General features: G+C 47.6%; 1 long non-coding RNA gene across 1 annotated transcript in view; it reads right to left on the reverse strand.

The window, feature by feature from the left end:
- LOC144826043 (uncharacterized) overlaps positions 1–26825 on the reverse strand; it is a 766049-nt gene that overhangs the window by 578522 nt on the left and 160702 nt on the right. The gene's annotated exons all lie outside the window — the stretch shown is intronic.

Here is a 26825-nt window from a genome sequence, read left to right on the forward strand (position 1 = left end):
ACCTGCAAGCAGAGGGGATAGTCTATGCCACTCAGGAGTGACCAAGAGTAACGGAAGACAAATGCCCACTGATGTCGGAGATACAGGAGAGTTGTTGGTGCCCTTAAAGTTGCAGCTGTGCGGATTATGCGACGCTAAGGAAGACCAGAGCAGTTCACGATCTGACCCATGTCGGATGTCAAGAGCCAAGGGGATCAGTGTTCGGCAGCCTTGGCAATGGCAACCAACGTAGTCGTCGAAAAAAGGTCCAAGTGACTCACCATAAGCAGGTACGTCAAAGCAGGCCCAAGCAAGCAGGGGAGCCCACTGGAGCCAACGAAGACTCTTGAGAGGACCCACTACCGAAAGCACGGGAGTTGCAGGAGGACCTCGAGCAGCTAACCAAAGGATGAAGGCCCAGGGTGCAAAGGATGTGGTGCAGGCAAGGATCTTTGCTACTGGAGATGCTTGAGGCTGGAGCTTCTTGGAGCCCGAAGATCTCTGGAGGACAGAGTGCCTTGGCAACAGGTAGTCAACCAGGTGCACTGGGGTACTGCTCCAGCGGTTCCGACAAGGGATACTGGCTTAAAACTTGCTGTGAAGACGGTGCAGGCCTCGAGGGAGTTGCAGAACCACCACCTGTATTGCTGAACCTTTCAGAGTCCATAGGAACTCAGGAACAGCAGACCGGTCAGCTTCGTTGCGGTGCCTGCAGATGCAGGGGAGTGACTCCTTCAGTCCAAGGGAGATTCCTTCAGGTGTCTTGGATGTCCAAAGGCCATGTGAAGAACCTGTATGGAGCACAGGCACAGATGTTGCAGAAGACTGGCAGGACAACGAGACCAGGAGCAGCAGGAGTCTTCCTAGTTGCAGTCTCGGTTCCCAAAGCGAAGTCAAGCGAAGTCCAAACGAGCCAAAGATAGTTGAAGTAGTTTCAGATCTGAATCTTGTCCCACAATAAGTTTAGGGACCCATCCACAGGTAAGCCCTTAAGTACCCTAAGGAAGGGGTTGTTACGATTCAGGGATCCCTCCCAGAGAGGATGGTCAGTGTGGGAGGATACTCCCATGTCCTTTGTCCGATTTCGCGCTAGAGCGGGAGCGAACGGCTCCCTGAACTGGTTTCAACTAGAGTATGCAAGGAGGGCACCAAATGTGCCCTTCACAACAGTCTAGCGGTGCTGGCAAGCACCCCCACCCTGTCCCAATACACTAAGATCTGTCTGGGAGGTGGTCACATCTCCCTGCGACAGGAAACCTATTGTCCTGCCTTCCCCTGCTAGAACGTGGCTCAGCAGCAGGAGAGCAGAATCGTATCTTTAGTCGGCAGCAGCCATAGTTTGCTGTCCGGGTCTAGAAGACTGGTACCGGGAGCACTGAGGGCCTCCCGGAGGAGATTTACAGTGCATGGAATCAGAATCATACCTCCAACACCATTTACAGTGTTAGGGTATGATTCCAACATGATTGATACCATACACCGCAGGGTTTGTTACAGCCAGTTTAGAGATAGCCATTGTGTAATGACGCATGGCCACTCTATATCGTAATGTCTGATGTACTTACAACCCGGGAGAATGGACTCTGAAGGTTGTATGAGTGTCCTGCTCATGCTGGGGGACCCTCACACTTAAAACCAAGCACCCTGCCCTCAGGATTGTAAAGGCCTGCAATAGGGGTGACTTATAGGTTTTAAGTGCAGTGACCCTATATATATGGGACCTATATCTTTGATAAGTGGTGCTCATGCAGGGGCACCCTCCCAATTATAACGAGCACCCTGCCTTCGGGATTGAAAGGCCTGCCTTAGGGGTGAGTAATAGATTTTAAGTGTAGTGACCTTAGATATAAGGAAACGTATATCTGTCGTAAGTGGTGCTAGCACCAGCTTACACAGGCTGCAAAGGCAGGTCTGTAGTCACACTTTGAGTGGTCTTCCATGGGTGGCATAATACATGCTTCAGACCATGGGGAAACCCTGGTGTACCTACACCCTGGGCATCTTAGTACCATATACTAGGGACTTACAAAGGTACACCAGTAGCTAATCTGGAGTGTACCTAAGTACTCACCATGTCCAATTTCGGGAGAAGCAGAGAGACTGGGGTCCTGATTAGCAGGATCCCAGTCAGACTAGTTAGAGAAACATAGCAACACCATGCAAAAAGTGGGGGTAACCAAGGAGAAGGATCCTACCTTCCTACATTCTCCCATCGGCAACAGCCTGAGAGTACGACCCGAGCCCCCTCCGGGACCTGTGGCAGCAACTGCGCAACCGTGTCCCATAGAGTGTGCGAATAACAGCCCAATAGGCATGCGGTTTTCACAGACCTCAATGCCAGGCTGGCAGAAGAAAATATCTTCTTTTCCACAGAGTCCACCCTCTTGGATTCCCTATCTGGGGAAGCAGTAGGGAATGCATCATGGGATGTTGAGGGTGGATCACCAAGCTCTCCGTGGTAGGGTGCAGGGTGAGGAAGTTTGGGTCCCCTGGAGAGGACGGTGGCGGCAGGCAATCGTTCTAGTCAAAGGAGCCCTTGTGTTGGGTTTGGACCAAGTCCCCAAAAAAATGTCAGTGAGGGCATAATTGAACAGGAGGAGTAGTTCTGATGGGACTTCCAGTTGCAGCACCCCTGTCAAGATGTTCAGCTTGACTGCCACCAAGGGCAACTGAAGGTGAAGGACCTCTGCCACCCTCTGCACCACTATTGCGTAAGAGGCTCCTTCCTTTGTAGCCACGGTAAGGAGAGAAAGCATACCAGTATCTGAAGAGGTATCCAGTCCACTGGCTTCACCATGTTCCTCACACCAGTCCATGCTAGGATCTTCCTCATATGGCTGGTATTCCCCAAGATCAAGCAATCCCTCCCATTACTCCCAGAGTCCTAACTCAAGGGAATAGGGCTCAGGCTCCAATCTAGGAGGCAAGACTCCAATCGGCGCTGGAAGCAGTGTTGGACGACGTCCCTCCAGCTCGTATCGGAGTCAGGGATCAGGATGGGGATGGTGGCACCGGGAGCGTCAGCATCGGGGAAAATTAAGGCGGTACGACCAGCGCCGGTCTGGATCCAGGAATGGATCCATGGGGGTCCCCCGGAGCTGGCGGCGTGGAACAAGAAGGGCCCCCCCTCTGACCCTGCGGGGCCCAAAGGCATTCAGAGGGGTCGGGCCACCCATAGATTAGGTGCATGGCCTCATACAACTCCTTTAGTTTGGCGGAGGTCACTCATGCTCCCGGAAACTCGGAGAGGCGCAGAGTCGGCCCAGGGGCAGCCTCTACCATGGAGCCCAGCCTCTAATGTCTACGCTCCCTCATTGTATGATGGACAAGGAGAAGTCGAATACCTCTTCGACTTCTTCTTCTTGTGACAAGCCTTACACACAAACCCCGAGGACTTAAATGGGACGACAACCTCAGACTCCATGACTCCTCTCAGGACCTTCCTCTCAACCCAGGCCTCGAATGTTGCGGTGTTGAATGTCGGAATACCATGAGCTTGAGGGACTGCTCCAGCAAGGTCTTAAGATTCATGGCTCATCAATTGGAGCAGGACTTTGGGTTGTGGTCATGCTCAAGACACCACAGCAGACATGGTACGGGTCTGTCATCGATATTGGCTGATGACAGGCTCTGCAGGACTTGAATCCTGTTTTCTTTGATGACATCCTATACACAAGGAGCACCAACCTCAAAAACACTCACAAAACGTCAAATAAATCTAGTCAATAGTGACTGAAGGGTGATTCTTCCATGCATCAGCACTGGTAGGCGTGGAAATAAAAGAACTGACGTCAGCGCAGCTAGGTGGCATCTATACTGGTGCTGCCGACGTCACTTCCTGTGCGGATGCCGACGATGACGACACATGCAGAGCTGAAAAATGCCACCTACTGGTCTCGAAAAAGCTTCCGGATCCAGTCTGACACCTGGAGAAATTCAAAGGCAAGGAATCTGTGGCTAGCTGTCTCTATCAGATACGGTGTGTCAGCATTTATTTCTCTAACACAAAATGGTGTCTATCTGTGCCAGAGTAGTTCATGTGTGCATCAAGCACATGGTGTGTAGCTGCCTCCATTTGTGGCATAGTGTATAAGCATTTAAACATGCTGCATCACATGCAAATGTGTCAGTTTGTGCAAGATTATGCAAGAATGCACTTCTGCGCATGCTAGCCTGTGGCCAGTGGAAACGCTGCGCGGTCCAAGTAGTGATGCCTCAACCCTGAAGCACACCTAGGGGCAAGCGTACCATCTGTGTAACGCCCGGTGATCCAAGGGACAACCAATTCACCCTTCCTAGTGTGCTCACTATCGAAAAACTGACCTCTGCAGGAATGCCTCTGAGGCCGCTTTTCGACTACTCAGTTAGGGCACAAAGTAGGAATTCTGCCAGTGGCAGGGCGTTCAGGTAGCATTTTTGCACTCCTTTCTAGTTTGCCATATGCCAAATGCAGGGGGCTAAGGATCAGATATGGTCACTTACCCTCTGGATGGACCTCCACCCCATGGATTCAGGAGAACTTCCAATTAATTGCGGCGTCTGCTCAACTTCCTTGCTGCACAGATGCGAATCAGTGTGGGGTCCCTTTCCTTCGAGTGCAGTCAGGCTCCAGGTACCAATCTTTTCTATCTGGCTCGCCAAAATGTTGCTCGTATATGGCTTTAGCTTGATAAGACAAAAGACAAAAGGCGTTTGGCAAAACAGGAACAGTTGTTTTAATTAAACACTTTGGCCAGGAGTACAGCCTACAGAAACACATCTGAGTTTTGGCACAAAGTACAATCATCAGAGCGATTTTTATAAAGTTTTAGGTGCCATAAAAGTACATCCGGAGATCCTTTCTTTGGTAAAAGAATGTCGGCCTTTTATTTTTATTTGTGTATTTTATAAAGCGCGCAGCGGCCCCAACGGGGCATCCCGGCGCTAAAAAAGGCTCTGACGACAGAGGGGTTCAGAAGGGAAAACCAAACTAGGAGGAAAAGAGGAGGGTTTTCAGAGATTTACGAAATACAGGTTCCGCTTGGCAGGAGCGAAGGGCTAGTGGAAGCTGGTTCCAGTGCTGAGTGGCACAGACCGCAAAGGTTTTTCCACCTGCACGGGAACGTTTAAATCGGGGGGTTTCCAAGAGTAGTAAGGAGTTGGAGCGTAGTGACCTGGATTTGACATATGGACGTAAAGTGGTTTTCAAATGGGCCGACCCCGTGCCTTTAGATGCACGGAAGGCCAACGTCATTGCCTTAAAGACGCATCTTTTCGCAATGGGTAGCCAATGAATTTTACGGAGATGTGGAGAGATATGGTGTCTGGCGGGGATTCTCTCCACCAGCCGAGCCACAGCATTTTGGACCGTCTGTAGTTTGTGACACAGGCCGGCTGTGATGCCAAGATAGAGGGCATTGGCATAATCAAGATGGGAAATGATTAATGCCTGAATCACAGTCTTACGGCAGTCCACCGGCAGATAATTAATGAGCCGTTTGATTGTTCTAATTTTGGCGAAGCAGGAGGCTGCTACTGTTTGTACCTGGGTGTTAAAACTGAGATGGTTGTCCCAGCGTACACCCAGGTTTCTCACCAAGTATTTGGGCGTGGGGGCTTGGCACAGGTCTATGGGCCACCACAGACTGGAGTCAAGGGGAGATGGAGATTTAAAAAACAGGATCTCCGTTTTACCTGCATTGAGACGGAGGGAATTGGCGTCCATCCAGTTAGAAATGGTTCTAAGGCAGGATTTCAATGGCTCGAAGGCAAGGGCAAATGGAGTGTCGAACGTAAAAAGTAGCTGAATGTCATCAGCATAGGATATGGACTTAATCCCAGTCTGAGCAATCAGCTTAGCCAAGGGGGTAAAATAAACATTAAACAAAAGCGGACTAAGGGAAGAACCCTGTGGGACTCCCCATCTGAGCGGTCTGGCGGTGGAAGTAAAGGGAGGGGTAAAAACTTGTTGTGTGCGGTCGGACAGGTAGGAAGACAGCCACTTCAGACAGAGCCACCCAGCCCTAGATCCTCCAACCTTCTCAGCAAGATCTTGTGGGAGACGGTGTCAAATGCTGCTGAAAGATCCAGCAGCACTAACACCGCCCTCGACCCTCGGTCGAGCGTCCACCTCACAGAGTCGGCCATTTCGATAAGGGCCGACTCCGTGCTGTGGCCCGACCTAAAGCCGTGCTGGGAGTCATGGAGAAGCCCATTGGACTCGATAAAAGTCGCCAGTTGAGAGTGGACCAGTTTTTCCAAGATCTTAGCAGGGGCAGGCAGAAGGGAAATAGGCCTGTAGTTGCTAGGAAGGTCAGGGTCAAGGCTGGGCTTCTTCAAAATGGGGACCAGGGAGGCATGTTTCCATTTGGAAGGGAAATTTCCTGTTCAGAGGGAGTCGTTCCAAATGAGATTAAGATAAGGGTTAAGTAAGGGTGCCAATTTATTATATTCCTTGGCAGGCCAGGGATCATTGGGGGAGCCTGATTTGCATTTAAACAGCTCTGTCAAAGAATCGGCTTCTGATATTACTGCAAATTCGCACAGGGAGGATGGTGGCGGTATGGGAGGGATGGGTCGCTCGTCACCTCCCTCTCTGATAGAGGGGGGGAAGGATGATTGAATGGTCTCAATTTTGTCCTCAAAAAATTGGGAGAGTTTGTTACATAGCGCCTGTGAGGCAGGTTGGGATCGGATCAACGAGGTAGGATCTGTGAAGGATCTCACAATGTTGAAGATCTCTCTGGCGCCATTACTAGCAAGTTTAATTCTGGAAGCCAAAAAGTCCCGTTTGTGCTTCTCTATCATTCTCCGATATTCTTTAAGGGCAGCTTTATAGGAGGTTTTGCTGTCCGGAGAATAGTTCTGTCTCCAGTGGCGCTCAAGAGATTTACAGGAGGCCTTTTTTTGCCGGAGTTCATCGGAGTACCATGGGGCTGATGGTACCGCCCTATAAGTTTTAATGGGTTTGATGGGGGCCAGGACATCTAAGGCCTGACCAATCCAAGTGTCCAGATAATTAATAGCTAGGTCTGGGTCGGACGATGGACATGGTTGAGTATTATTGAGGTGTTTCTGGAGCGCATCCAGGGTGATGCGACTCCAGTTTCTGCCTGAGGTTTTAGGGTTGATTGAGGGTCTGATGGAGCAGGGGATATCAATCTCAAATGGGATAAAGAAATGGTCCGACCAAATTACCGGCACAGGAGGTGCCGCTCGGATGGAGGGGAGATTGGAACAAATTAGGTCAAGAATATGACCCGCTTTGTGTGTAGGTAGGGTTATTAGTTGGGCTAGATTGCAGGCCGCAAGCGTAGAAATAAAGTGGCTGCTATGCGGGCAGGATTCGTTATCAACATGGAGGTTGAAGTCTCCTAAAGCAGTAAAGTTGGCGTATCTAGTGCTACACTGGATAATATAGTCCATCAAGGCCGGTAAGTATGAAAGATTGGAATGAGGGGGACGATAGATGAGTATTCCTGAGCAGGAGGAGGTCGGAAAAGTTTGGATGCTAAAAGGCAAGCCTTCTATACAGTCGATTAGGTCGAATGGGGGGAAGGTAGCTGTCCAAGTAGATTTATAGATTAGAGCAACGCCACCTCCTGCTTTACCGGTGGGTCTATTAGCGCAGCTGATACTGTAGCCCTCTGGTAAGGCAAGGGAAATGGCGGGGTTTGTAGTGTCGTTCAGCCACGTTTCCGTAAGGAAAAGCAGATCCCAGTTGTTGTCTCGGAGGGACTGCCAGATATCAAAGGCATGTTTGGTCAGCGACCTGCAATTAATAAGCGCCGATCTGAGGGTTAAGGAGGGGTAAACCTCAGGGGTAGAGGTTCGAACCAAATTTGGGCGGGTTGTAGAAGCTGCGGGTAAAAAGGAGAAGTGACACACTGTGCAGATAAATTGACAAGCCTGGGTGTCCGGGAGAGAGCAAAGGTGGGCCGCGCAAGGGGGAGGTCTTAGGGACAGCAGGTCGCTCCGAGTGTATGCTGCGATGTTATGGCTAGTAGGTCGGACAGGGGGACCGGTCCCGGTCGCGTCCTGATCGCGGACGAGCGCAGACGAGCTTGCCTTATGCGCGCCTTTGGCGCGCAATCGTCGCGCCCGCTGCTCTCGTCCGCTGCGCTTCCGGTCCAGGCACATTTTTATTGTGGGAGGGCGAGGGGGGAGCGTGGCCTCTGGGTGGGCGTGGCCCGGTCAAGGCGAGGGGAATGGCACTGGAAAGCTCGGCGATTTCGCCCTTCCAGGCGCTCGTTTTTGCACTAAAACGGGGTGACAGCTGCAGCAAAGATGAGACAAAGTGAGTGCAAAGTCAATTTAAAATTGCATATGTAACAGTTTTAAAAACACAAGAAATGCGCTTTAGCTAGTGGTTCCCGGCTGTGCCTCAGGAGAAGGTCAGAGACAGGCCTTGTCTGTTGAGTCGTAAATAAAAGGTCCCTGATGACAGGAATGGAGGTGGCCCATGACCTTGCATGGACATAATGTGGCCCAATGGGTAATGAGACCAGATGTCCAGCATTAGGGGCGTGCAATAAATGTGTGTACTTTGCATGCTGTATCCTGATTGGCTGCGTGTTCCTCACTCCATGTTTCATCTGACTTTATGGTGTTTTGGGAATGTGCACAGCCCTCTGGCCATGTGTGCTTTATCGGGGGCCAATTTCCCTGGACCATTGTGGTGTCCCTGTGCTAATCTGAGGAATGGGCTTGAGTTTCTTGTTCACAGGTTTGTCTGCCGGCTAAATCTGTAAACCTGTCAATCAGTTACTGTTGGCCTAGGTTGCAGAGCCTGAATGGTCATGTATTTCTGAGTCGGGTTGATGGAGAGTTAGTTCATGACGGGTGAATTTGATAACAGTGATACGTTTTCGTTTGCGTATGCAAGTGTACCATTATAAGCATTAGCATCGTTTCTTTTTATCAATATCAACACCAAAACTGAGTATTAGGCAGTATTCATATTTAGTTGCTATTTATTTTGAAATATATGCTTGATATAAGGGTACATTTGTCAGTTTATGGCATGACGTTTAAATGTTAGGGTCTGAGGCTGTATTTTGCAAGTGTGTCAGTTATGGCATTGTGTGTAAAAGTAGTTACACAGTGGCGTAGCGAAGCTTGAAGGGCCCCCCTGCAATATACACGGTGGGAGCCCCCCTTCCTGGCTCACAACCTAGCACTTTTGCTACGGGGGCCACACCGCACCGTGGGGGCTGCGGGAGCTTAAATTACGCCACTGCATTAAGGTCTATAGCATGGTGTGCAAGCGTGTTAGTTTGTGGCCCACTCAGGCCCTACTCCTCTGCAGAGTCCTGTGCCTGCAGCCCCCTGCACTCAGATTCCTCACATCCTTATAAAGCCTGAGTCCTAGGCAACTTGGCAGAGTGTGAATGTTTACACGCTGATCTACTGGCATGTGCTTCTGCCTGCACACTCCAGCTCTGCTCCTGGGCGGGGATCCTTGACTTATGGAAGGAAAGAAGGCGCAGTAGTACTTATAAGGATAGCTGCACAGAGGGCGAGGGTTGCTGCACAGGCAGCCAGGACGGGGGTAAGGCACTGCACCTCAACCATCCCACTGCTGCACCACAAACATTCAGGACAGCGGAGACACAAAAGAAAGGCATACTACACATCAAGCACGTCACTTCTGCAGTTCAGGTTGCCAGGGCAGGGGAGACACATCAGGCAGTCAGGACAGGGGAAGATACTGCAAGTCACCCGCCCGACAGCTGTAAAACAAGCAGCCACGAAAAAGTCATAACAGACAGGCAGGATTGGGAGGAATGCCGCTCTTCAGCTATTTCACTGCTGTAACACAAACATACAGGGGCAGAGAGATACATCAGCCAGCCATGACACGGGGAAATACTGCACCTACTGTACCGCAGGCATCCCACTGCTGCAACACGGGTATCCAGGACAGGGAGACTCGTCAGCAGACAGGACTGGGGGCACCTCAAACATTCCGCTGTTGCCCCACGGGCAGCCACATCAGGCGGGCGGGACAGGTGGAGATGTTGCACCTCAATCATCTCACTACTGGAACACAAGCAGCCAAGACAGTGGAGACAGCAGAAAAGAAGGCCGGAGGAGACTGCTGCACCCCAAGATTTCCACTCTATAGGCAGTCTGGACAGGGGCAGCACATCAGGCAGCCATGGTAGGGGCAAATACTGATGCAACACGGGCAGTCAGGGCAGAGAGACACATCAGGCAGACAGGATGGGAGAGGTTCGGGGGCGCACCTCAAACATTCCACTGTGGCACCACTGGCAGCCAGGGGAGACACACCAGGAAGCTAGTGCTACCTCATGCACACATCCCACTGCTGCAATACACGCCAGAGGTGTTTAGCCTAAATTCTGCAGCTACCCACATCACCAAAATGGGTGATATTTCATGGTGATTTTTTAAATGCAACTTTTATTGGTTTTATGAAATAAAACAGCGCTGGTGGGAAAAAGTGCATTTCACTTGTCCCCGTACAACGCATCCAGTCCATACAGATATTCACAAATATAGAGGGGGGGGGGGAGGGGAAGAGTACTGTAGGGTATCGCAGTAGGGAGACCTCCGCTGAGGGACCCATGTCTCCCGCAGGCCGCGGATATACATGGATAGCAATGCATCATCCCACCTCCCTAACAATTCACCACAGACTTGGTTATTGTTCCATACCCTAGGCATGGGCCATACAAGGGCCAAGTATTTTCTCACATTTTTGTGGCATCCCCAGGCTTTACATACTTTTCATTCCATAAGTGCACAGTGGCCCATTCCTGTCGTCCACATCTGGAGGTTCAGGTCTCTCTGGAACTCCACAGTCCGGCAATGTCTCACTTGGTCACCAAGCATCCAACTCCAGCGAGCAAGTGGCTTTGCATCAGGCTACCCACTTCCTCCCTCAATCCCAAAAGGACCAGCTTGGGATGTAGGTGAACTGGCCTTCCAATCACTGCTAAGGCGCCCTCTACCTGGGGCCAACATTTTCTAAGGACTGGCAGTCCCACCTCATATGCAAGCACATACCATTCTGGCTGACACAGCGGATACAAGTGGGTTCCCGGCCTCCTACCCCTCCCTCCAGAGACGCACAGGTGTGAAATATACCCTATGTAGGTATTTAAGTTGACTCAAACGTAAGTGGGCAGTTATCACCAACACACTTGGGATTATTCTGGCTTCTCTCCACTCTTCGTTGTCGGGTTCTCCAATGCCGTTCAGCCATTTGGAGCAAAAGACATTCCAGAGGGTCAGGCACATTTACCAGGAAAGAGCGGTAGAGTCTAGAAATGCCATGTTTACCAACAGGCCCCAAGATCAGTTTAGCTTCTAACGTGCTGAACTACAGTCTCCGAGGATTCTCCGAGGAGCCCCCTGGCGAGGCTAACAGGGTCCTCAGCTGCAGAAACTTGAAGAACAGAGAGCCATGTAGTTCAAATTTGGACTCCAGCTTGTCGACTGGTTTCATATGATTGATTCCTGGACCAGACAGACATCCCACATTCGGGAGAGGCCTATTAGATCTAACCTCGAAAGTCCCTATTCCTACTAGCACTGACCGGCCAATCATCCACCCATAGTGGGGTCCCTTGTGTAGGGGTCTTTTACCATTGAATCTATTTCAATGCATGCTGCCGAGCCCTCAGTTTTGTTTTGGTGGCATCAAAGAGGGTTTTTGTTTTATAAATGTAATGTAGGGCTCCTTTCTCCCTGAACTCCTCCAGTTCCAAGCTGAACGCCAAATCCTCTCAGTCTCCAAAGACCAGATTGTTGATAACTATGTGTGCGGTCCAGCAATACAGCAGGATATTCATCACACCCATTCTCGCATGATATGGGTGCAAAGACCATTTAGCAAGGAACATTCTAGCTTGTTTGTCTGCCCAGAAGAATGTCCTATTTAGTGTCAAAAGTATCTTAAAGACTTGCGGCCGAATTGTAACAGAATAGTTTTGGAAAGTGTACAATAAGAACAAATTGGGGAAGTGTAACCATCTTGCGTAAGGCCATCAGTCTGAGAATTGATGATGGCAGGGAAGCCCATCTTAGTAAATCCCAGCCCGTCCTCTCTAGAAGAGGGGTGATGGTATTGTTCCAGTAGGCCTGTGGGTAGAGATTCTTGCATCTCCAGGTATTTAAATGAGTCCCAGCACACTTGTAGCTTTGCAAGCAGCCTCCAGGTGGCAGGTTTATACTTGATAGGGACCACCCCAGATTTAGACCAGTTCACACCTAGACCTCATGTCATTCCAAATAACTCAAGAATTTGCATGACTCTATTAACCAATGTCATGGGATTATGGAGTTATAGAAAAGTGGCACCCGCATAGAGCAATATGTGGTCTTGCCTCCCCTCATTCCACTGAGAGCCCCAATACACAGCTTCTCTATGTATCCATTTGGCTAGTGGGTCTACGATCGGAGCACATAACAGGGGATGGAGGGGGCAGCCCAGACTATTACCTCTCTCAATTAGAGAAAAGTGTCCTGCAATGCATTATTCACCTATACTTGTGCCCATGTGAACGCATATAAAATCTTAACAAAAGATACATACCGGGGTCTAAAGTTAATTTTAGACTGGACCTGAAAGAGGAAGTCCCAGTTCACAGAACCTAAGGCTTTTTTGAAGGCCAGAAGGGCTACTGCCAATGGTTAGAAACAAGCTGTCAGCCTGGCACCTTACTCCTTGGAAAAACAAATTACTTACCTGTACACTGTGGTTCTTCAGTGTTGGCATCTTTCATGGATTCTCATGCTTAAGTCATCCCGTCATCAAGGCTAGAGTCTCATGGCATCATAATAAAAAGCAGTATACGGTAAGGCAAACTTAAGCATCGCTGAGAGTCTACTTTGTTAGCCTATCCACATAAATGGAAAAGAACCAAACTTCAGCCAATCAGAGCACAGCACAGTCATCAACACCTCTCTCCCTTCAATGGCCACCATACCGGAGATCTCTTACCCAGGAGTGTGGTCCTAGATGTAGTCTGAGGTGGACTCCACTTCGGAGGAGGCTCAGCCGCATGCAAATGTATGAAAGATGTGGATACTGGAGAACCACAGAATTGACGTAAGTAACTTGTTTTTTCTCACTCCAGTATTAGATCTTTCATAAACTGACTTCGCTTTTTTTAAACAACTTTATTGGCGTTTAAAAAATACATAGAACAGCATTGTCTAGCATAGATCGCAAAGAAACTCTTCCAAAGGGTTCATGATGCTCCGGTGGTCATTATACATACTTATGTTTGATGTTATGATTATTATTATGTATCATTCAGGTTAAGACATAATTTACTGACGTTGCGGCCTTTAAACTGTGTCTCTCTCCCACTCTCTAATAGATACCTTTAATGTCGGTGTTTCCTGCTTATTTAATTTATGCCCACGTATCCCTTTAAGTCCCCCCCACCCCCTGTCAGACATCCGTATTCCTTTTGCTGTCTGAATAATGTATCGTCTGTTCAACTATCCTGCATTGTGTGCCTTATGAATTTTATGGGTTGGTTGTTCCAGTCTGTGAGTTCGCTTCTGGGGGCTGTAGATCAGTTATCACCGTCCATGCTTGGAAGTCATCTTCTAATTTGTCGTCTCTCCTAACTTGTTTCCTTCTTACTCTCTCGGCAGTTGCCCATTCACACGTCTTTCGGGCAACTTTCATACTGTGCCATTCAATTGCAATGAGTCTCTTTGCTATTATTAAGCCCAGAAGCACAAATTGCCTGCTCAACTTCTTGCTTTTAGGTGTTGGGAGAAGACCAAGTAAGACTATCCGCATCTCTCTAGGGACCTCCCAGCCCGAGGCAACCCACCGACGAACATGCCCACACCACATGTATGAAGTCAGCTTCTGGCTCCCGGGATCTGGGGTTCGCCCTAGAGTGCTCTGGGTATATTTTACTGAGTACTTTCGGAGTAAGATAATCTTGATGGATATAGTTATATTGTTTTAATTTGAAACGTGCATTTGAGCACCCCTGTTTTACCTACACCATTCTTTCTCTGTTATGTGTTCTTCCGTCGCTCCTCCCATCTAGCTTGCAAGGGCAGTGGTTTCCTTGGTAGGTCCTCGCAAATTGCTTTGTATAGATGGGTTATCAATTATCATATGCTATCCTTGCACCATATACAGTATCACCTGCAGAGTTCTCGTTATAGGTGGTTCCTTCGGGAATGTTGACCATACCTCACTGGCCACCTGAGAGATCTTTTCATATTGTAAGTACTGTCCTCTGCCTAAATTAAAGGACGTCTTCGCATTTACCCTTGATTCAGCGAACTTGGCAAACCCTGGAATCGCCCACTGAGGGGCGTCCGGCACGTATGGTGCCTGCCTCATCACTCTTCTGATTGTATTTTCCCAGACCTCCGCGACGTGTCTAATAAGGTACGGAGATGCACTGGAGACTCCTCTACCTTTCATTAATAATTCCGGTAGGGATCCTCCCTCATACGACCACTCAAGAAGCTTTTTTCCCAGTAATCCTGGTCATCCAACCAGTGGATCGCATGCTGTAGATATGCAGCCATATAGTAGTATTCAGTACATGGGACCTCCACACTTCCATTCGACAGGGTCTCTGTAACGCTGTGAGACTGATGCACTTGTGTTTGGGACCCCACAGCAGGACGGTCATCACGGTATCCAGTTTTTTTTAAATAGCTGGGCAGGATTTTATAAAAATGAATTTTGTAGTGCATACAAACATCTTGGTAAAATGACCATTTTCATAATTGCAACTTTTCTCTTAAGAGACAAGGGCAAGTCCCTCCAAAATCGCACAGAGCCACGGATCCCCTCTACCACTCTGCCTATATTGAGCTCCAGGAACCTTTCAGCTGAGTGTGCCAGTCTAATCCCCAGATATCTATGGGGTTCCATTGTCCAGGGCAAGCCCACCTCGGGTAGCATGTCCACTGGATGGCTCGCCAAACACCCAAGTGGTAGTAATTTTAATTTCTTTTGGTTCACCAGGAGGCCAGACACCTTTCCGAATTCTTCCAGAATATCCAGCAGAACAGGTATTGACCTAGTCGTCTGTCTACAATACACCAGGGTGTCATCAGCATACATTGAGACAACATGGCTGTTATTCCCCACTTTGATTCTGCATTCTTTTAGTCAATTTCTGAGCACCCAAGCCAGCAGCTCCATGGCCATAGCAAATATCAGGGGGGATAGGGGGCAGCCCTGCCTTGTACCCCTCTCCAGTTGGAACACCTCTTAAATTCTACCCCCTGCCTTCACCCTGGTGCTGTATGAATTCGATTGCTGTGGGTCTCTGTCTTGTTTTTGGATCATTATCACCAAGGTTTCTCGAATAGAGTCCGGCAATCTTTGTGCGTGAAGTGCGTCTTTGTACACCTCCACTAACCTGTCCAGTAATATCAGTGCAAATTGTTGGTAAAATTCCTCTGGGAAACCATTGTTCCTGGGTGATTTCTCTGTCTTTAGGCGTTTAATAGCCCCCATTATCTCTCATCTCGCGATCGGGCCCCCTAAGATTTCTTCCATCTCCGGATCTAATTGGGGTAATTCTACTGAGGTCAGGAACACCTTCACTGCAAGACTCGCAGGCGCGGTACCTTTCCCATACACTTTGGCCAAGTGCCCAGCGAGTATTTCAATGATCTCCATTTGTGTGTGCACCGGTTTCCCAGCATCGTCCTAAAGTTGCAATATTGGTTGCGTGGCAGATTCCCTTCTCAATAATCTGGCTAACATTACCTCTGACTTGTCTCCCTACAGTTGGAGGCGCTGCTAGTACGCTGTATAGTCAAGTTTCCATGCCTCTAACAATTCAGCCCAGGCGTAGCACCACTCCCCTTTCCGCTGTGGGAATATGTGCAGTCTCTACACAAGCCTGGACAGCTTATGTTCCTGATTAGCAGTATCCTTCATTAGTTGCTGCCTCACCCCGTATGCCATGTGTATACAGACCCCTAGAAGGACTACCTTCATGGTGTCACATTCATATGCTCTGTTCACGGCCAGTCACAGAGAAGACCATCAATGCCTAGCTAACTACATTCATTGAAGAAAACTCCATCCTCGACCCCTCCCAATCTGGATTCTGAAGCAACCACAGCACGGAGACCGCTCTACTCGATGCCACAGACGACATCTGCATCCTCCTCAACCAAAAACACACCACTGCCCTGATCCTACTTGACCTCTCCGCAGTATTCGACACCGTCTCCCAGCGCACACTCACCAACAGACTCCACAATGCCGGCATACAGGAAACTGCCCTCAAACGGATCAGCTCCTTCCTCACCAGCAGAACCCAAAGGGTCAGACTTCCACCTTTCCTCTCCGAACCCACAGAAATACCCTGCTGAGTACCCGGATTGTCACTCAGCCACACTCTCTTCAACATCTCCATGGCCCCCCTTCGCTGCCATTGTCAGACACCACGGACTCAGCACCGTATCCTACGCCGACGACACCCAGCTAATCCTCTCCCTCACCAAGGATCCCGTCACCACCAGACTCAACTTCCAGGAAGCAATGAAGGACGACGCATCCTGGATGAGCAACAGCTGCCTGAAGCTTAACTCAGAGAAGACAGAAGTCTTCATCCTCCCCCTCCCCCTCTGCATGGGACAACACCTGGTGGCCCACCGCCCTCATCAGCCCTCCCACACTCACGGACCACGCCCAAAACCTCGGCATCATTCTCAACTCCTTACTCTCCATGACCCGACAGTTCAACGCCGTCGCATCCAGCTGCTTCAACATCCTCTGCATTCTCAGCAAAACCTTCAAATGCCCCCCCCCCCCCCCGAATCAAAGCAGACAGTCACCCATGCAATCATAACCAGCAGACTGGATTATGGAAACGCCCTCTACGCCGGGATCAAAAAGTCACTCACCCACAAACTACAGACCACACAGAACACCGCAGCCAGACCCATCCTCGGCATCCCTCGACAGGAACACATCACCCAACACCTGCGCAACCTTCACTGGCTCCAGTAGAGAAGAGTCACTTTCAAGATACTCACACATGCCTACAAATGCCTCCACAACACGGCACCCCAATACATCAACAAGAGAATCTCCTTCCACGTACCAAAGAGAACTCTCCGTTCCGCCAACCTCGCCCTCGCCAAAACCCCACGCACCAGCAAAGCCAGGACAAGCAGAAGAGCTTTCTCCAACATAGCGGCCAAGACCTGGAATGCACTCCAGATCGACATCAGGCTCATCCCCTCCCTGAACATCTTCAGGAAAACACTCAAGACCTGGCTCTTCGACTAATCAGAGTTGCGAACAGCCCCCCAACCCCCAGCACCTTGAGACACTAAGGAGTGAGTTGCGCGCTTTCAAAATTCCTGATTGATTGATTGATTTACCCCCAGTTTTCTTCAAAGTATTTGGTTAAAGCCACCAAAACACCCTTCAAATGGAGGGTCCAACTATGCCTCTGCCCTGAGGCGCAATGTAGTGATAGCTGGTTTATGGCCCTCAAAACTTAGCAGAAACGGTGAGTGGTCCGAAATGTATCCTGCTTGATAAGTTACCCACCTAACTTCACGGGCTATTGTAGGTGAAATAAAACAGTAGTACAGACAACTAAATGTATTAGTAGCTGGCGTGTGGCATGAGAATGTTTTCTATTGGGGATTATGCTCCGCTCCCTCCATATGTCCGTGAGTTGCATTTCCCCGAGCATGTCCGTCAGCGTTTCAGTCATGTGTGGTTTGGTGTGCAATTGTGGGGGCTCCCAGTCTAGGTTTCCATCTAAGACACAATTTACATCCCCAAGGACTATTATCGCCACCCCATGTACAGCGCGGCTTCCGCCATGACTGATAGGAAGAAAGTTTGACAATCTATATTTGGAGCATAGACATTAATGACACACAATTCCCTCCCCTCCAATGTATCTTGCAAAATCACATATCTTCCTTCTGGGTCCACTAGATGATGTAAACAATTGAAGGTAACCCTGGGTGCTACCCAAACGAGAACACCTCTTGCAAAACCTGAATAGGATGTGGCATATATCTGCCCCCAACCTTCTGCTTCTCATACACAGGACTGCATCCCCCACATGAGTCTCCTATAGGCACGCTATTGACACTTTATATCTTTTCAAATAAGCATATACCCTTCTGCGTTTCTCGAATGCTGCCAGCCCCTGAACATTCCATGTGAGAATTTTCAAAGCTGTAGACGCCATTTCCAGCATGACACTTTATCCCACCTTCCTCCCATTTTGTTTACTCCCCCCTTTTACAGGCTGTTTGTGGACTTGGACTGTCACTCCAACAAACCTGAACAGATCCTGCTGCTTCTTCGAGGACATCTGACTTACCCTAACTTTTGAAACTAAATAAACATCTCTGCCCCCCACCCCTAGGGCAACACGGCTACTCCACATTCTTCCCTGTAATATGGAGCTCCCACTAGCCGGGAAATCCAACATGGACCCCTGCATTCGTCTCTCCGGGGAAACGGTCGGCGGTCTAGAAGAAAGGCGGTGCCCTCCAATGACATCAGACGCTGAAAGAAAAGGTGAGGAGAACGAGGAACCGTGTTGTGCAGGTAGAAGGCGGATCATCGGAGAAGGAGACCAGGACGCAGACACGAAGAGTGGCGGGACCGGACCCAGGACCACAGACAGCACATTGGAACAGCAGGAGAAGACTGTGGAGGAGGCTCGTTTCCAGAAAGCGCAAAGGCGGAAGTATCCGGACGTCCCAGAGGAGCACAGGACACCCAGATACCCCTTGCTGCGGTCCCAGAGGACCATGACTCCAGGCAAGTTCCCTGGTTACAATATTTCAGGAGGTTGACCGGAAGGGGTGGGGTGAAGAGCGAGCATGGGTAAAGGAAAGAAGGGGTGGGAGAACACAGTATAGACAACTCCTCACTCCTTTCCCTTCACCCCGGTGGCATGACGCATGTTGCTGACGGTAGCACTTGAGAAAACATAAGACTGACCCCGTTATTGTTGATCCGTTCTTTTTTCCTCATTTGCCCTGGGATGGCTGGAATATTCCCTACACCCGAGAGAGCCCGGAAGAAGGGGAACCTGAAGGGAAGACCTTCCACTGGAATCAGGAACAATAGAGACTCTCCTATGTAGGCCCCACTTCCATACTCATAGTGGGATAAAACCCAAGACTTCTTTTGGAGTTTAAATTCTTTCTTTGTCCTTACCGACATTAGTTTCCTTTATTGACTATTAAAAATCAGTTAGGCCTGAACAGCCTTATACCTTGACCTTAAATTGCCTAGCTTTTTTCTTGATACCTCTGTGTGGTGCCTCATCCCACTCTTCGGCCCAGACGATAACACATTCCCCTTCATGGCAAGACAGTACTCGCCTTGGTCGCCCCGTACCCCCCTAACTAAACAGTTTACAACTGAACAGTGACTATAGCTCCAGTTTCTCTGTAGCACAATACTATATTACTTTGAACTTGTCACTTTACGAGCCAGAGTTTCACCCTAACAAACCTACAAGCGACCAAACAATCAGTCAGATGCAAGACTGGGCCTCTAGCTCCTGAACCGTGGCCCTGTCCCTGAGGGGCATGAAGTGTGTGATAGGTTGGCAATCATGGATTGGCATTACAGGCACATAAATGTAATATCCTCAAGAAATGTATCGAGTATCTTGGGCACACCTTGCCTGGGGATGGTGTCATTCCAAAGAAATCAAATGTTGAAGCCATTGTGAATGCCAACTTGTAACAACAAGAGAGGAAGGGAAACGAGAAACGCTCCTATTCCCCTCAGGTGAAAATGCAATAGAACAACAGAGGAAAAATGACTACAAATGGAGTAGGCAAGTAGTCTAGCACATAGTCTAAGTCGCTTGAGAAGGGGTCCGGCATATGAGGGCGATGCAGGTGCCAAGCGGGTGCTTAGCTAACAGGGCGGTGTGTCAATTTGCTACCACCCCCCTCCCGAGATCCATGGTGCTTTAAATTGTAGCGCCCCTCAATAAACTCGGTTCCACTCCAACGCGTTGGAGTCTTAGAAACGTGTTTTTTATCTATTTTTCGCACAAGTAACCCCAGGCTAGGGTGGGCCTTAGCACGCCCACACCGCCGGGGTTTGACACCATATATATATATATATCTTTTAATTCACTGGTCCTGACGAATGCCTGATATACCATTTCACATAGGCTGAAACATGTTGACCTCACACTAGGATAATATCGGATTTATAATTTTGGTCCCTTATCCTACATTTTTTTATCCTTGCCCAATTGGAAAAATGAATAAATTCCCTTTTTGACTCAATTGTGACATTTTAATTTTACACTCTTTATTCACTTCACATTCACAAAAAACCCAGCTCCGCAGTAACCTGGTGTTGCAGCACACCAGGGTGGCACTCGGCCACTCCTGGTGGGGCCCGATGATGAAGCATGTCATCGACCAGGTCGGCGAGTGAGAGCTTTCTAATCAACCTATAAAGGTTTCCTTCGCAAGCGACTTAGACTATGTGCTAGACTACTTGCCTACTCCATTTGTAGTCACTTTCATTAGTGACACTCCTCTGTTGTTCTGTTGCATTTTCACCCGAGGGGAATAGGAGCGTTTCTCGTTTCCCTTCCTCTCTTGTTGTTACAAGTTGCTCCAGGCTTGCTCGAGCTTCCCTGCAAAGGAGAAGCGCCACGAACCTTGCTGGTCTACAACAGAGCCAATCTTGACATCCTGCGTGGGTTGCGGTTGCCAAGGCTTGTTGGGTCCAATCCGGATACCGACACCGCAGTTAACTAGATCCATTGTGGGACAGCTCGAATCCAGCGCCTGGTCATCGTCGATGCCTCCTGGACCTAGTGGCTTAAGAGACAAGTTTGACTACTTCACCTGAAATCACCAGACATCGCCTGGTTCCTTCCTGGTCACTGGCTAGTGACCCAGACTCTGTCCCTTCTGCTTTCAGGTTCTTCAGATCTTTGATCGACCCTTGGATTCACACGGACACTTTTCCTCTCGTCGCCTGCAGCACTTCTTTGCAGCTCTCCATAGGAAACGACGACGAAACCCGACACGAAAAGACACCTATGCACCCGGCTTCCCTGGGTGAGGTAACACGAGTACTTCGGTGCTCCCGTGAGTCTTGACTCTCGAAGTGTCCTAGTTTAAAAGGGTTCCATCCTAGTCCATCCGGAAGTGTCCTTAAATTGTATATTTGTAACTTTTACGATCTCCATAGAAAGTCAATGGTAACCCATGCATGTGTTTAGACACTGCACGCGTCTCCCGTGGGCCTCCTACTTCCTAACCTTTGGTCGATTAGAGTAGCTCCAGCGATAAAACAGGCCCCAGGCCTGCTTTCTAATTCTCTTGTGCTTCTTATATCACTTTCTTAGTATATGGTTTGTGAGGCCCCTAGGGCATAATGTATACTGTGCAACTTATCGTATATTAATTGTGTGACTTATATTGTATTTTTACCTCTGACCTCATAAAGAGTGCAGAGTGGTTGTTTTTAGATTAAATACATATATATTTGATATATACCTTGTGTGGTGTCCTTTCATTTGGTACTCAAGGGGTTATAATTGGTAAAACGTAATAGCGAAGTCACACAAAATGGTAAAGTTTGGAATGTTAGGAGAGTAGCCAAGTGTCCTGATGGGTACATTCCAAGAATAAATGAGGAAGACAAGGAAGAGGATATCCTTGTAAGACTAAACAACAAATACCAAAGAAGTGATCAATATGGGATGTGTAGTAATTCTTCAGTAGAGTCATGTAATAATGAAGGTACAGTGGCTTTCGAGTCAAAGGTGCAAGTCACATCAGACAACTACCTAGGAAGTTATGTGATTTTGTCATATAACATGCTTATCCGTGATGTACAGCCACTGTTGCAATTGTATGTATATGTGTATTCGTGTATTTGCATCCTAATTGTTTTCTTTATCGTTTTGTTAAATAAGGGGGATGTTTTGCATTCTGTTGTTTATCGAATGCATGCGCCAGCATTTCCTCTCTTCTGTAAATTCGGTGCATGTGCCTAGTGTATTTTCATGCTAGGTTCAAAATTCTTTTTACAGTACTTGTTAATGATTCTAAAGATGCTTCAGTTGCATCTGGAGCTGTCCGGGCTGCGGACGCATTGCTGTGCTGAACAATAAACTTCAGGAAAAAAACTTATTTCGTTATGGACTCATTCTAATGGAAACAAGTTTGCAGATCAAAGGAAAAACATTCAAAAAAATAGTTATCAGATTGGAGATCTTGTATTAGTAAAACAAAACCAAGTAAGGAAATCCGCCAGTAGATTTCATCCATCACCATTGGAAATAACAAAAATAAAGGAGTCGGCAATTACTGCACAGAATGAAAACAGAACAAAAGTGAGAAACAAAGCACATTTCAAGAAGTTTATTACCGCAGTTGAAGAACAACAAGATACAAAAGAAAGCGATTGAGACGGTTTCAGAAGCACAAGAACACTCAAAAAACCACAAAAGCTTGACATACAATGCTAATTTGTTTATTTGCTTATTTGCTTATTTTCTTGCTCATTTATTAAAGAGGGGGAGATGTAGTAACGTATTAGGATATAGAACGTAGTATATGAGTAACCACATACAGAATGTTACTGTTTGAATTCCTGTTCAGTTTCAGGAGCAGAACTGAGGACATGGAGGAAGCTGTCTCAGTATGCTAAACAATATATTTGGTAAACCAAGATCTGTCTGCGTGTCATCACAGACATATGTCTGACACACACACTGCTGAACAAGAGGAAGGCTCAAGAAATGGCAGAGGCAGGGCTTTAAAACCGCTTCGCCGCGCGCAATGTGCTGGAATTTGAAGTGTGCGCAGATCGGACGGCACGCGCTCACCGTACACATCGAAGAGGTTAAGTGGGCCGGGTCTCACCGACAATTTTTTTAAGGAGGCCTCGAAAATGGTCTCTATCTGGCTCTGTTTTGTGCCCTAGCACAGGCGGCCCATTTTTTTCCGGACTGAAGTGACTGCACTGCTTACTAGTGTAGAAGTTACGGCATGACGTCATGCCAGGTGAGCGTTGTAGGGGAAGGGAAATACTCTACAGAGAGTCATTTTCTCTCTGTATTTCCCTTCTCTTTTTTAAACTCTGGAGCAGCAACATTGTTGTGGTGTCACCAGGGCTTTAAGTGGAAGCTTTTTCAATAATATTCAAGCCATAGTTGCTTCTTATTTATCTTATGCAATTAACAACCATTGACAAAGCCAATAGTCCTGACTTCTTGTAAGTATGATGTTACTAGTTGTATCATATATCTAGATGCAATGACAGAAACAGCAAAATACAAGTCGGGCAGCACACTGCTAAACCCAGTTTTTTAGCTTGCGTGTTTTTAAGCCAAGCCCCCAATTACATTGGCCACGCCCCTTTGAGAGACACCCCCCCTCCAAGTTTCTTCATCCCACTTAAAGCCCTGGGCAGAGGTACCTTGGGTGTTTTACTGTTTCATAGCAGGCAGCCAGGTTTGCGATTGCACAGGGGAGCAGGTACTCGGTGCCATAATGCCAATTTCTAGGTCTTAAAGAGAAGGCATTCATTCTAAGAGTAAACAAATGTGCTCACCTAAAAAGTGGACACTCCCTGAAGCAGGAACATACTAATTTACAACACTGTTCACTCCTGATTTATTTTTAGATGAGTAAGCTGAATGTTCGTGCAATCACAATGAATTCCAAACTGCCTCTATCATTCTATTTTTGAATGAGTGAGCCAGTCTCACACATTTGTGAATGTTCCCTTTCACTCTATGCTTCAGTGGCTAAACACGACATTCATGCAGTCTTACATATTTCTAAACCGCTTCATCTCTCTGCACTTAGGTCTCACCATTAGAGAGCTTTTATCTAGTCTATTGTCGAAAGCCGTATTGTGTACCATACAAATACTTACAATGGGCTTTGGGTCAGCAAATCGGTTGACCCTCTTGTCAGTCCCTTTTGCTGGCTTTTTAATCAATGACTTTCCTTGTTCTGCTTGTGTTTGTCCCTCCCCTGGAGAACAGCTTCTTACCATCCTTTTGATTAGAATGACTTATATCTTGTCACAACTTGTCTACAAGAAGACACAACATGAACAGTAATCTCATTAAAAGGAAGTAATACCGAGACAAGTGAAAATTCTACACCTTATGCGAATACAGCCCCGATGCCACTTCAGCAAGAAGAATCTACGCCCATATTTCGAGATATGACTTCTCCTACACGTAGGACAGTCAATAGGAACCACCTCCCAGAAAGAAAGGATTCAAAAGCGAACACCCTTCTCATAACCCACCCAACAACATCACTAAGTACATCAAGGTCCGTACGAAACTCATATCCGCAGAATGTAAAACCAAGAACCCAGGTCCCAGGTAGCGCATCCCATTCCACTAACAGTGGAGGCACTAACTGCCGAAACAGTGACAAAAACAGGAAAACTGAAGAAACCAAAGTGCTAATAAGTCAGGACACAAGCAAAACTCGAAATAGGCAGTCGGATAAGTCCAAAATAGATCCACAAACTCAGAAAGAAATCGAAGCTCTTCAAACTAAAATCGGGAATATGTCACAGGATATTTTAAACGCATTACAAACTTTGGAAAAAATAAAGGAAATCACAGTTAGCACCCATGCCAAAGTTGAAGACGTCCAAAAATTAGTGCTTGACTCCCAAGAAAAGGGTAGAGAGACAATCATACCATTATCGAACCACCAGACAGAAATCTCAAATACCTATCAGACGATGAAAGTCTAACCCCAATACGGTCATATGAGCCGGAAACTAGCAGCAGAGTCCAGATCGATGCCAATAGAAAATCCTGCCCTAAGAATAGGAAACCCAACCTCAACAACCTACAACAAGTTCAGCTAACTGTCAATACTGTAGAAATGAACTCTAGGAGCGCAGGGAAACCACTACTATGCCTACTAATCAACTGCCAGTCCACAGCAAAACATGCCTCAGACGTCGCTGCCCTCATTGTTAACCAGGAAATAGACATAACAATCCTAACAGAAACATGGCTTACGGAATCATCTTCCCCTGATCATGGATCTTCTGGTGCCACCTCACTATAACATTATAAGATTAGACAGACAAAGCAAGACAGGAGGCGGTATAGCATGCATACACCGGTCGGATATGGAGATCAACCAAATACAATCAGACCCTCTCGAATCTTGTGAATACCTAGGACTCAACGTAAGAACAGCAAGCAATCAAAGATGCAACCTACATGCGCTTTACCACCCACCAGGCAATAATGCTACTTTCATAGAAGAGCTAATGGAGATCATCACTGCTACTTCTAACAGTCACACGAATAACATATTTCTCGGCGACTTCAATTTACACTGTGGTGACAAGAAGGACAAACAGAACAACACATTCAAAGACTTTCTGACAGATCTAAACCTTACTCAAGCCTGCACTCAGCCAACCCACTCTAATGGAGCAACCATGGATTGGATAATAGCTAGGAGTAAAGATGTTGCAGTCCAATCAATTACTCCTTGTAATTGGTCAGATGCCATAACATTACTAATACCTACAATAATAAAGAACAAAACCGCGCAGCCTATCAAACTGAAAAAGTGGTGCCGGGACATTAAGGAACCTAATATGGAACTGCTCATAGCAAGATGTGAGAAGGAACTAAATCCGCCTAACAACGTGCTGAACGCTAATGATCTCACTGAACACTACACTAAGTCAATGACGAGTATTGTCAACTCCACCATGCCACTAAAACTAAAAAGAATAGCTGAGAAGGATAAAAACCCATGGTTTAATAAGATACTGAATGAACATAGACGTAAATTAACCACTTGGACGCTAGCGGTTTTCCCGCTGTGCGCTGAGATTTCAAAATCAACATGTTGAGTGACGAGTTCACCTTGTCATCCGCACAGGCTAGGTAAAGCTGATGACGAGCTGAGCTCGTCATCAGCATGGAAGGGGTTAAGACTGGCAGAAAGAAGATGGAGACAGCACCCATCATCCCCCCCAGCTTAAAACACTCTGAAAGATCAGAAAAGAGTACAACAAAAAAGTACTCCATTCCAAGAAGGAATTATTTAGATCAGAACTAGACAACGCCAAAAACAGAGCGCAGAAACTATTCGAGATGTTAAAGCAACAATCAAATAAGTTGGCCAAATGTGCACAAGAAACTCCTAAAACTCAACTGAGCTGCGAAGAATTCTCTACATTCTTCACTGACAAGGCCAACACGCTTAAAAGAGACCTCAGGTTAGCAGCTAACAACCTGCCTAGACACCTACCAACTCAAAACAATGATACCACAACAAACGATCATGATAGATTGAAAAACAATGCACATTGGGCAACCTTCGAGCTATATGACCAGAATACCATTGACAAAACTCTCTCGGATATCAAACCAAACAACCACTACAATGACACCCTACCATCTAAATGCATAAAGAGAATCAATCATATCATTGTCCCAGTATGGACAAAGATAATAAATGCCTCACTTTCTCAAGGGATCCTACCAGAATGCCTAAAAACAGGTCAAGTCTTCCACATCATCAAAAAACCTACTGCGGACCCGGCAGAGCCGAATAACTTTCGACCAGTAACCAATATTCCAATACTTGCCAAACTAATCAAGAAATGTGTACAAAATCAACTGAGCAACCACATTGCCAATTTCAAGCTGCTGGGCGACTGCCAATCCGGATTCAGACCGGGCCACAGTACGGAATCAGCAATCCTACACACAGTGGATGATGCGCTGCAGGCCCTAGACCACAATCAAACATGCCTATTAGTACTTCCTGACCTGTCGTCTGCCTTTGACACAGTAAACCACGAATAATTGCTAGCCAGGCATCAAGACAAGATGGGACTATCT

This window comes from Lissotriton helveticus, chromosome 1_1 (genome assembly GCF_964261635.1).
Source record: "Lissotriton helveticus chromosome 1_1, aLisHel1.1, whole genome shotgun sequence".
In the NCBI taxonomy this organism is placed as follows: domain Eukaryota; kingdom Metazoa; phylum Chordata; class Amphibia; order Caudata; family Salamandridae; genus Lissotriton; species Lissotriton helveticus.